The sequence below is a fragment of the Oncorhynchus mykiss genome, chromosome 17 (assembly GCF_057628025.1).
Source record: "Oncorhynchus mykiss isolate SJ-2025 chromosome 17, ASM5762802v1, whole genome shotgun sequence".
In the NCBI taxonomy this organism is placed as follows: domain Eukaryota; kingdom Metazoa; phylum Chordata; class Actinopteri; order Salmoniformes; family Salmonidae; genus Oncorhynchus; species Oncorhynchus mykiss.
This window is the reverse complement of record NC_143038.1, coordinates 8,226,491-8,236,797: the sequence shown is the minus strand read 5'-3', so window position 1 is coordinate 8,236,797 and position 10,307 is coordinate 8,226,491.

Genomic DNA, 10,307 nt, shown 5'->3' with positions numbered 1-10,307 from the left:
GCTTGAGTTAAACTTATTAAAACAGTTTAAATCTTAGAACATGAAAGAAGGCAGAATATTCTCTCTAAAAATGATCATTTTACTCTGTTTCAAGATTGTAATAATAAAATACAACAATTGAAATCCTTCCCTTCATTCCTTGAATATGCCATTATATCCACATATTCTACAGATATTTACTATCCAGACACTGACCATAATGTCTATACATCACATACAGTACCAGTCAAAAGTTGACACACCGACTGTTTGTAGGGTTTATATTTATTTGGACTATTTTCTACATTGTACAATAATAGGGAAGACATCAAAACTATGAAATAACACATATGGAATGATGTAGTAACCAAAAAAGTGCTGATTCTTCAAAGTAGCCATCCTTTGCCTTGATGACAGCTTTGCACACTCTTGGCATTCTCTCAACCAGCTTCGGGGCCGCAGTGTAGGACGTGGAAAGCTTTAAGTTCCACGACGTACACATCACTGACAAAACTGAAATGAATGGAACACACACACACAAAAAACACTGTGGCATCAGCATGTGTTATATTCCGATTCTCTGATCCCAGGCGCACGTCCTGTACGTTGGGAACGAGTGGGAAGCACAGATGGGGTCTGAAATGGGCCAGTGATAAGCCAGTGAGGCAGAGGTATGCTGTGACACACACAAACCACTATGTGTATTAATAGAGCACAGCCTAGAGAGGGCCAGCACATCACGGCCATAGAGAGCAGGAAGGAGAAGGACAAAGGGATGAAGCATAATGGGACAGACAGAGGCCTTAATGGCTAGAGAAGTCCAGGAGGCTCTCCTCTAGATGGAGAACACTCAGTCTGCATACACACACTGGTCAGAGGGGAGAGACGAAAAATGCAAGAGACAGAAAGATCAAATAAATAAAAGGAGAGAGTCTCAATAAAAAGGAGAGAAATGGAATAGAGGTGACTGACCTGTACTGCTCTGTGTTAAAATATAGGCTCTAATGACAGTGCGGCTTGGTTGGGTTGTGTATCGGAGGACGCATGACTTTCAACCTTCGTCTCTCCCGAGCCCGTACGGGAGTTGTAGCGATGAGACAATATAGTAGCTACTAAACAATTGGATACCACGAAATTGGGGAGAAAAAGGGGTAAAATAAATAACAAATATTTTTTTAAATGGCATGCTGCCTCAAAACTAGAGACATCTGTGGCATTATTTTGTGACAAAACTGCACTTTAGTGGCCTTTTATTGTCTCCAGCACAAGGTGCACCTGTGTAATGATCATGCTGTTTAATCAGCTTCTTTATGTGCCACACCTGTCAGGTGGATGGATTATCTTGGCAAAGGAGAAATGTTCCCTAACAGGGATGTAAACAAATTTGTACACGACATTTTAGATAAATAAGCTTTTTGAGGGTATGGAACAATTCTGGGATATTTTATTTCAACTCATGAAACATGGGACCAAAGCTTTACATGTTGCGTTTATATTTTTGTTCAGTAAAGTTGTAGCAATAATGAAACTAATTCAGTGAGGGCATAGACCTAAAAATGTTGGCCTTTGTCTCGCTGAAATTGATTTCCCCAAAAAATATAATGTGTTATCATATCTTTAGGCCACTGACAAAAACTTTAGCTCAACTTTTTATTATAGCACATGAAATATTAGAATTTGATATGGATGAGATTAGTCACTCGCTTAATATTTTATACTTATAGCTTAAGTTTCACATTTCACTTGAAATAGGCAGGTGAGCTCCTATTGTCTGAGCCTTATCTATATCCACACTAGCTCTCAAGAACCAAAGGGGGCTTATAGCCTTTTGGGTTGTCAGCTGAAAGTATGGACCACAACTGGCTCTATGTGAACTACAATCCCAACACTCTGTTTTAACGTTTAGAAACGTTCATAATCCTAGCTCGCAATACGGTTTTGGAAACTTTTGGAACTGAACTTTTGTACCAGCGAGTAAGAATCAAAATATACTCTTACTGTAAGCAGTTTAGAAAGTTGCACCCAGCTGTAACAGCCTTCAGCCATGGAATGACACATCCTCTCACTGTGCACTCACATTTCCATTGGACCCTTCCATTCCATATTTCCGGTCAGAAGCAGGTGTTAATCAAAACACAGCTGGCTGCAACTTTGCTATACTGTGTAATGTATGCAGTAAGTGCATATTTTGTGGTTGAAAAATGTTGTCATTCATATTAAAGTTAAGTTACAAATGTTTCCAAACGTGTTTCGAAGGCGAGGTGTATTTGCGATTAGATAGAGGATTTGGGCAGCGTCTAAGAGTCGGGGCATTTCCCTGACAAAGCTAAAGGGGTCATCCAATGACCCAAATGTAGTGCAATTGAATTGGAGTCATGATAATGGCTAAATCCACACTAACTTTAGGTTAAGACATGATTTGGGCTCCTCTTGTGAAGCCTAAAATAAACTTACCTTGCTGAAATAACTTACCTTGATGAAGTACAGTACTTATTCATTTAATATGGTTAGTTCCAACTCTGACTCCAACTCATTTTAGTGGCTGGAATGGAGTTTATGGAACAGAGTCAAATGTGGTTTCCATATGTTTGTGTTTGATACCATTCCACTTATTCCATTCCAGGCATTACAGTTAGCCCGTCCTCCTATAGCTCCTCCCACCAGCCTCCTCTGGTAGTCCTTTTTTTAATATGAATGATATTGACCTATCTGCCGCCTGATTGTCCAAAACAAAATGCTATACAGGCCTCAAGCAGCCAATCAAATTTGATTAGGCTGCTGGTTTTAAACGTAAAACAGCTGCCGAATGTTTAAAACAAAAGGCTGTGACAAAATACCCACTGGGCACAGACGTCTATTCAACTTTGGATCAACGTCATTTCATTGAAATAAGTGGAACAACGTTGATTCAACCAGTGTGTGCCCAGTGTGTAGGCTTCTGTTAGCAATTTGTCTTGATGACAATTGATGACGAGGCATGCATCCATTGGTTAATTCAAGCAACGTCAGAGCGGGGGAATGCGACCATTGGGCTTGTTCGACATTGTTGGCGACTGCCGAAGGACTGATCTACAAATCTTAAATAATTACTCATCAATATTTGCAGATCAGTCAGTGAGTCACCATTTACCCACAATGCCTCATGGATTTGATGCTCTCAGACGTAGCAAATGGCATCTCCTCATACCCCATATAGGCCTACATTATCATGGTTTTGCTGCCCTCTAGTGAACATACATTTAACAACTACAGTTTCGGTTACTGTCTGCAAAATGACAGTCACATCTTTTCTGGTTTACAAGGGAGAGGCCACAGCAGAGCATCTATCACTGTAAACTTTAAACACATCTTATACCTGTGTGAGGAGGCAGCCTTAGCCTGGCCTCATCACCATTTTAAAAGGTTTGTGCAGGTGTACTGTATATTCAGAGGAATGGGAAATATTTGTATAGTTTTTCTTCCATGCCTTGAAAGTGGAAAGGAAATGGGAGCACAAACTCTCCAACTGGATTCCTATCTTTCCTGTCCTCTTACCGGATGGAACACCTGATCCAAGTATCTCCTCCTACCTTACCCAGTGCATTCTAAATAACAAACCTGCCTTTTAAGTTTCTCACCTCCTTTTATTTCTGTATTTATTTCACCTTTATTTAACCAGGTAGACAAGTTGAGAACAAGTTCTCATTTACAATTGCGACCTGGCCAAGATAAAGCAAAGCAGTTCGACAGATACAACGACACAGAGTTACACATGGAGTAAAACAAACATACAGTCAATAATACAGTATAAACAAGTCTATATACAATGTGAGCAAATGAGATGAGAAGGGAGGTAAAGACAAAAAAGGCCATGGTGGCAAGGTAAATACAATATAGCAAGTAAAACACTGGAATGGTAGTTTTGCAATGGAAGAATGTGCAAAGTAGAAATAAAAATAATGGGGTGCAAAGGAGCAAAATAAATAAATCAATTAAATACAGTTGGGAAAGAGGTAGTTGTTTGGGCTAAATTATAGGTGGGCTATGTACAGGTGCAGTAATCTGTGAGCTGCTCTGACAGTTGGTGCTGTCACCAACTGCTTTACCTAGCAGGGTCTTGTAGATGACATGGAGCCAGTGGGTTTGGCGACGAGTATGAAGCGAGGGCCAGCCAACGAGAGTGTACAGGTCGCAATGGTGGGTAGTATATGGGGCTTTGGTGACAAAACGGATTGCACTGTGATAGACTGCATCCCATTTGTTGAGTAGGGTATTGGAGGCTATTTTGTAAATGACATCGCCAAAGTCAAGGATTGGTAGGATGGTCAGTTTTACAAGGGTATGTTTGGCAGCATGAGTGAAGGATGCTTTGTTGCGAAATAGGAAGCCAATTCTAAATTTAACTTTGGAATTGAGATGTTTGATATGGGTCTGGAAGGAGAGTTTACAGTCTAACCAGACACCTAAGTATTTGTAGTTGTCCACGTATTCTAAGTCAGAGCCGTCCAGAGTAGTGATGTTGGACAGGCGGGTAGGTGCAGGTAGCAATCGGTTGAAGAGCATGCATTTAGTTTTACTTGTATTTAAGAGCAATTGGAGGCCACGGAAGGAGAGTTGTATGTCCTTATTTACATATAGGTTGAAGTTAATGGGTATCTTCAACCTAGAATAAGAAAAGGTGTACAGGCCATGTTTGCAAGACAACAGAATTAACAGGAAAACAACAGCTAAGAATAGAGACGTAAAGTCTCACAAACGACGGCTGCTTCACCACACTTTTCACACAGTTGATATAAACATACTTGGACTGTATTAACACATACGTCAGGGGTAGGCAAATAGGCTCAGCTGCGGGGCGATGTTTGTGTGGGGCCGGAAAATAATTATAATAAGTTGTACATTGCAAAATGTAGGCCTCAGTTTAATTTTTATTTCACCAAAGACGTTTACAAGCTTGAGTGATGCAGCTCAACTTGAATGCAAATATATATATATATACACTGCTCAAAAAAATAAATGGAACACTTAAACAACACAATGTAACTCCAAGTCAATCTGTGAAATCAAACTGTCCACTTAGGAAGCAACACTGATTGACAATACATTTCCCATGCTGTTGTGCAAATGGAATAGACAACAGGTGGAAATTATAGGCAATTAGCAAGACACCCCCAATAAAGGAGTGGTTCTGCAGGTGGTGACCACAGACCACTTCTCAGTTCCTATGCTTCCTGGCTGATGTTTTGGTCACTTTTGAATGCTGGCGGTGCTTTCACTCTAGTGGTAGCATGAGACGGAGTCTACAACCCACACAAGTGGCTCAGGTAGTGCAGCTCATCCAGGATGGCACATCAATGCGAGCTGTGGCAAGAAGGTTTGCTGTGTCTGTCAGCGTAGTGTCCAGAGCATGGAGGCGCTACCAGGAGACAGGCCAGTACATCAGGAGATGTGGAGGAGGCCGTAGGAGGGCAACAACCCAGCAGCAGGACCACACCTCCGTCTTTGTAAAAGGAGGAGCAGGAGGAGCACTGCCAGAGCCATGCAAAATTACCCTCCAGCAGGCCACAAATGTGCATGTGTCTGCTCAAACGGTCAGAAACAGACTCCATGAGGGTGGTATGAGGGCCCGACGTCCACAGGTGGGGGTTGTGCTTACAGCCCAACATCATGCAGGACGTTCGGCATTTGCCAGAGAACACCAAGATTGGCAAATTCGTCACTGTGCTCTTCACAGATGAAAGCAGGTTCACACTGAGCACATGTGACAGACGTGACAGAGTCTGGAGACGCCGTGGAGAACCTTCTGCTGCCTGCAACATCCTCCAGCATGACCGGTTTGGCGGTGGGTCAGTCATGGTGTGGGGTGGCATTTCTTTGGGGGGCCGCACAGCCCTCCATGTGCTCGCCAGAGGTAGCCTGACTGCCATTAGGTACCGAGATGAGATCCTCAGACCCCTTGTGAGACCATATGCTGGTGCGGTTGGCCTGGGTTCTTCCTAATGCAAGACAATGCTAGACCTCATGTGGCTGGAGTGTGTCAGCAGTTCCTGCAAGAGGAAGGCATTCATGCTATGGACTGGCCCGCCCGTTCCCCAGACCTGAATCCAATCGGGCCCTCATGCCACCCTCATGGAGTCTGTTTCTGACCGTTTGAGCAGACACATTCACATTTGTGGCCTGCTGGAGGTCTTTTGCAGGGCTCTGGCAGTGCTCCTCCTGCTCCTCCTTGCACAAAGAACCGCCAGCATTCAAAAGTGACCAAAACATCAGCCAGGAAGCATAGGAACTGAGAAGTGGTCTGTGGTCACCACCTGCAGAACCACTCCTTTATTGCGGGTGTCTTGCTAATTGCCTATAATTTCCACCTGTTGTCTATTCCATTTGCACAACAGCATGTGAAATTTATTGTCAATCAGTGTTGCTTCCTAAGTGGACAGTTTGATTTCACAGAAGTGTGATTGACTTGGAGTTACATTGTGTTGTTTAAGTGTTCCCTTTATTTTTTTGAGCAGTGTATATAATAATTAATTTAAAACAAAGGACATCAAAGCGGTGATCCTAACTGACAAAAGACAGGGCATTTTTACTAGGATTAAATGTCAGGAATTGTGAAAAACTGAGTTTTAATGTACAGTGTGGCAAAAAAGTATTTAGTCAGTCACCAATTGTGCAAGTTCTCCCACTTAAAAAGATGAGAGGCCTGTAATTTTCATCATAGGTACACTTCAACTATGACAGACAAAATGAGAATTTTTTTTTCTCCAGAAAACCACATTGTAGGATTTTTAATGAATTTATTTGCAAATTATGGTGGAAAATAAGTATTTGGTCAATAACAAAAGTTTCTCAATACTTTGTTATATACCCTTTGTTGGCATTTACAGAGGTCAAACGTTTTCTATAAGTCTTCACACACTGTTGCTTGTATTTTGGCCCATTCCTCCATGCAGATCTCCTCTAGAGCAGTGATGTTTTGAGGCATTTGCATTTACATAAGTATTTAGATTACAGCCTGGAGTCTTCTTGGGTATGACGCAACAAGCTTGGCACACCTGTATTTGGGGAGTTTATCCCAATCTTCTCTGTAGATCCACTCAAGCTCTGTCAGGTTGGATAGGGAGTGTCACTGCGCAGCTATTTTCAGGTCTCTCCAGAGATGTTCGATCGGGTTCAAGTCCTGGCTCTGGTTGGGCAACTCAAGGACATTCAGAGACTTGTCCCAAAGCCACTCCTACACTGCCAGCTGGGCTGTGCATGCTCTGAGTACTCACCCTGGAATACTTCCGGCATTGCGAGTGTTGACCAGATTAAAAAACCTTACATTGGCCTCAGAGAGCGAGAACACCCAGCCCTCTTTGACAGCAGGGGCCCTTGTGAATGGCTCAGTGTTGTTTTTAGTAGAAAAGTGCATAAGATGCATTGAATTTGTCTGGTAGAGAGGCTTACAGTGGGGCAAAAAAGTATTTAGTCAGCCACCAATTGTGCAAGTTCTCCCACTTAAAAAGATGGTTTTCACTCAAAATCTCACAATACAATACACAATACATTCATTCTTTCCTGTACACGGATCAGTCGTCCTGGTCCCTTTGCAGAAAAACAGCCCCAGAGCATGATGTTTCCACCCCCATGCTTCACAGTAGGTATGGTGTTCTTTGGATGCAACCTAGCATTCTTTGAACTCCAAACACGACAAGTTGAGTTTTTACCAAAAAGTTATATTTTGGTTTCATCTGACCATATGACATTCTCCCAATCTTCTTCTGGATCATCCAAATGCTCTCTAGCAAACTTCAGACGGGCCTGGACATGTACTGGCTTAAGCAGGGGGACACGTCTGGCACTGCAGGATGAGTCCCTGGCGGCGTAGTGTGTTACTGATGGTATGCTTTGTTACTTTGGTCCCAGCTCTCTGCAGGTCATTCACTAGGCCCCCCGTGTGGTTCTGGGATTTTTGCTCACCGTTCTTGTGATCATTTTGACCCCACGGGGTGAGATCTTGCGTGGAGCCCCAAATCGAGGGAGATTATCAGTGGTCTTGTAGGTCTTCCATTTCCTAATAATTGCTCCCACAGTTGATTTCTTCAAACCAAGCTGCTTACCTATTGCAGATTCAGTCTTCCCAGCCTGGTGCAGGTCTACAATTGTGTTTCTAGTGTCCTTTGACAGCTATTTGGTCTTGGCCATAGTGGAGTTTGGAGTGTGACTGTTTGAGGTTGTGGACAGGTGTCTTTTATACTGATAACAAGTTCAAACAGGTGCCATTAATAAAGGTAACGAGTGGAGGACAGAGGAGCCTCTTAAAGAAGAAGTTACAGGTCTGTGAGAGCCAGAAATCTTACTTGTTTGTAGGTGACCAAATACTTATTTTCCACCATATTTTGCCAATAAATTCATTAAAAATCCTACAATGTGATTTTCTGGATATTTTTTTCTCATTTTGTCTGTCATAGTTGAAGTGTACCTATGATGAAAATTACAGGCCTCTCTCATTTTTTTAAGTGGGAGAACTTGCGCAATTGGTGGCTGACTAAATCTTTTTTTGATCCCACTAGCAATTTTTTGCCATAAACGTAGATGTGAAACGAGTCGAAACACATCAAAACAAGAGACATTGTATCAAGAAATAAGTCATCTACGATTCCCCACATAGTGAATTAACAAAGAATGTTGACATAATATGGAGTGACGAGTGAGAATTATTCTTGCAAGCTGACATGACGTTGCATGATGTAGCCTAATAAAAGGAATTTTCATACGTCACAAGATAAAAATGTATTCAACCAAATTAAACTCGCTATATCATTTTCCATAGCAGTCAGATTCAACTCTGACTGCTATCGAGTTTAAATAAATCCCTGTTGCACGTGTAAAACTATAGTCAAGTCCAGCCTCAAGGACCGCCAGAGGGCTCTATTATTCCAGACGTTGTCTGATCCCTGGTGTCCCAAGGCAGTCAGCCCAGCGGGTGATACACTCGTGCTTCCCCGCATCGAGCAGGTACATAAAACATCCTCCATTCAGGCTGTAAAGGCATTGGTTTCCTCCTAAACTAGCTTCAATGGCAACCAGTCCTAAAAAGCAGGGAAAATACCGGTACCGTCCGAAACAAAATAAAATGTGCTAACACCATGCTAGGGTGGGTAATGCTACTTCCGGAGGTTGCATACAGCCAATCCAATTTCACCATTCTGTTGTTTACCCCTTGGATGAACTCACCTGTGACTATGGCATCACCTTGGTCTGCGTTAGGATAAGGGGGTGAGGCAATAAATAGGCCATAGTGGCAAAATTAAATACAGTATGGCAAATTAAACACTGGGGTGATAGATGTGCAGAAGATGAGTGTGCAAGTAGCGGTACTGGGGTGCAAAGGAGCAAAATAAATAACAATGATGAGGTAGTTGGATGGGCTATTTACGGTTTCTGTCAAGAAATACAACGCTGCTGAGTTTCACGCTAAACTGTTTCCTGTTAGTATCAAAAATGGTCCAGCCAACTGTGGGTCAGCTAGGTGTTACGCTTGTAAAAATATCGCACCTCTACGCCCCTGTCCAGCCCAACAGAGCATTGGCGGCAGGTGGGAGGAGCTATAGGAGGACGGGCTCATTGTAATGGCTGGAAACAATAAATGGAACGGAGTCAAACAAGTAGTTTCTATATGTTTGATACCGTACCATGGATTCCAGCTATTACAATGAGCACTTCCTCGTATAGCTCCTCCCACCAGCCTCTGACATACAGGTATATTCCTTCTTGTTCTTTTAAAAAAGTGGAACACTTCATGGTAAACTTCTCCCCCGTCTTCACCCAGAGAATGACTTCTATAGAAAAGACTGGGAAGAAAGAGGAACCATGGTTGTTAGAGTCAAAGAGGATACATATGTCCCATATTGATGATTTAATACAGTCAACCTTGATTGGTGGAGTTGGATTCTGAGAATATGAAATATACTTATTCATGTCACTGAGGGAGAGGGGAATGTATAACGTTCACATTCTGTCTGGATATGTTATCGTTAGCCATCAGGGATCCTATGGGAGGAGAAAAGACACGGTCTGGTTCGAGTCACCATGTCAGCCGTGATTGGGGAGGAGTGAGCACTTTGGGGCAGAGGTCAGGTCAGACGAAGTGAGGAAGAACAGATATCACTAAGGTTCTGTCTAGCAACAGAGATGCATTGGCTGTTCAGATGCGTAGGAGGAGACTCCGCATAGGAGAAAGGGTTAAATATCAGAGCTTGTGTGAATATGTCTTGTCTGTCCAGCTGTTCGATCCTTTGGGGTGAATATACTTGGTTTAAGCTTTCATAGTGTCCGTCGAGTTCTTACTCTGATATATAGAACCTAAA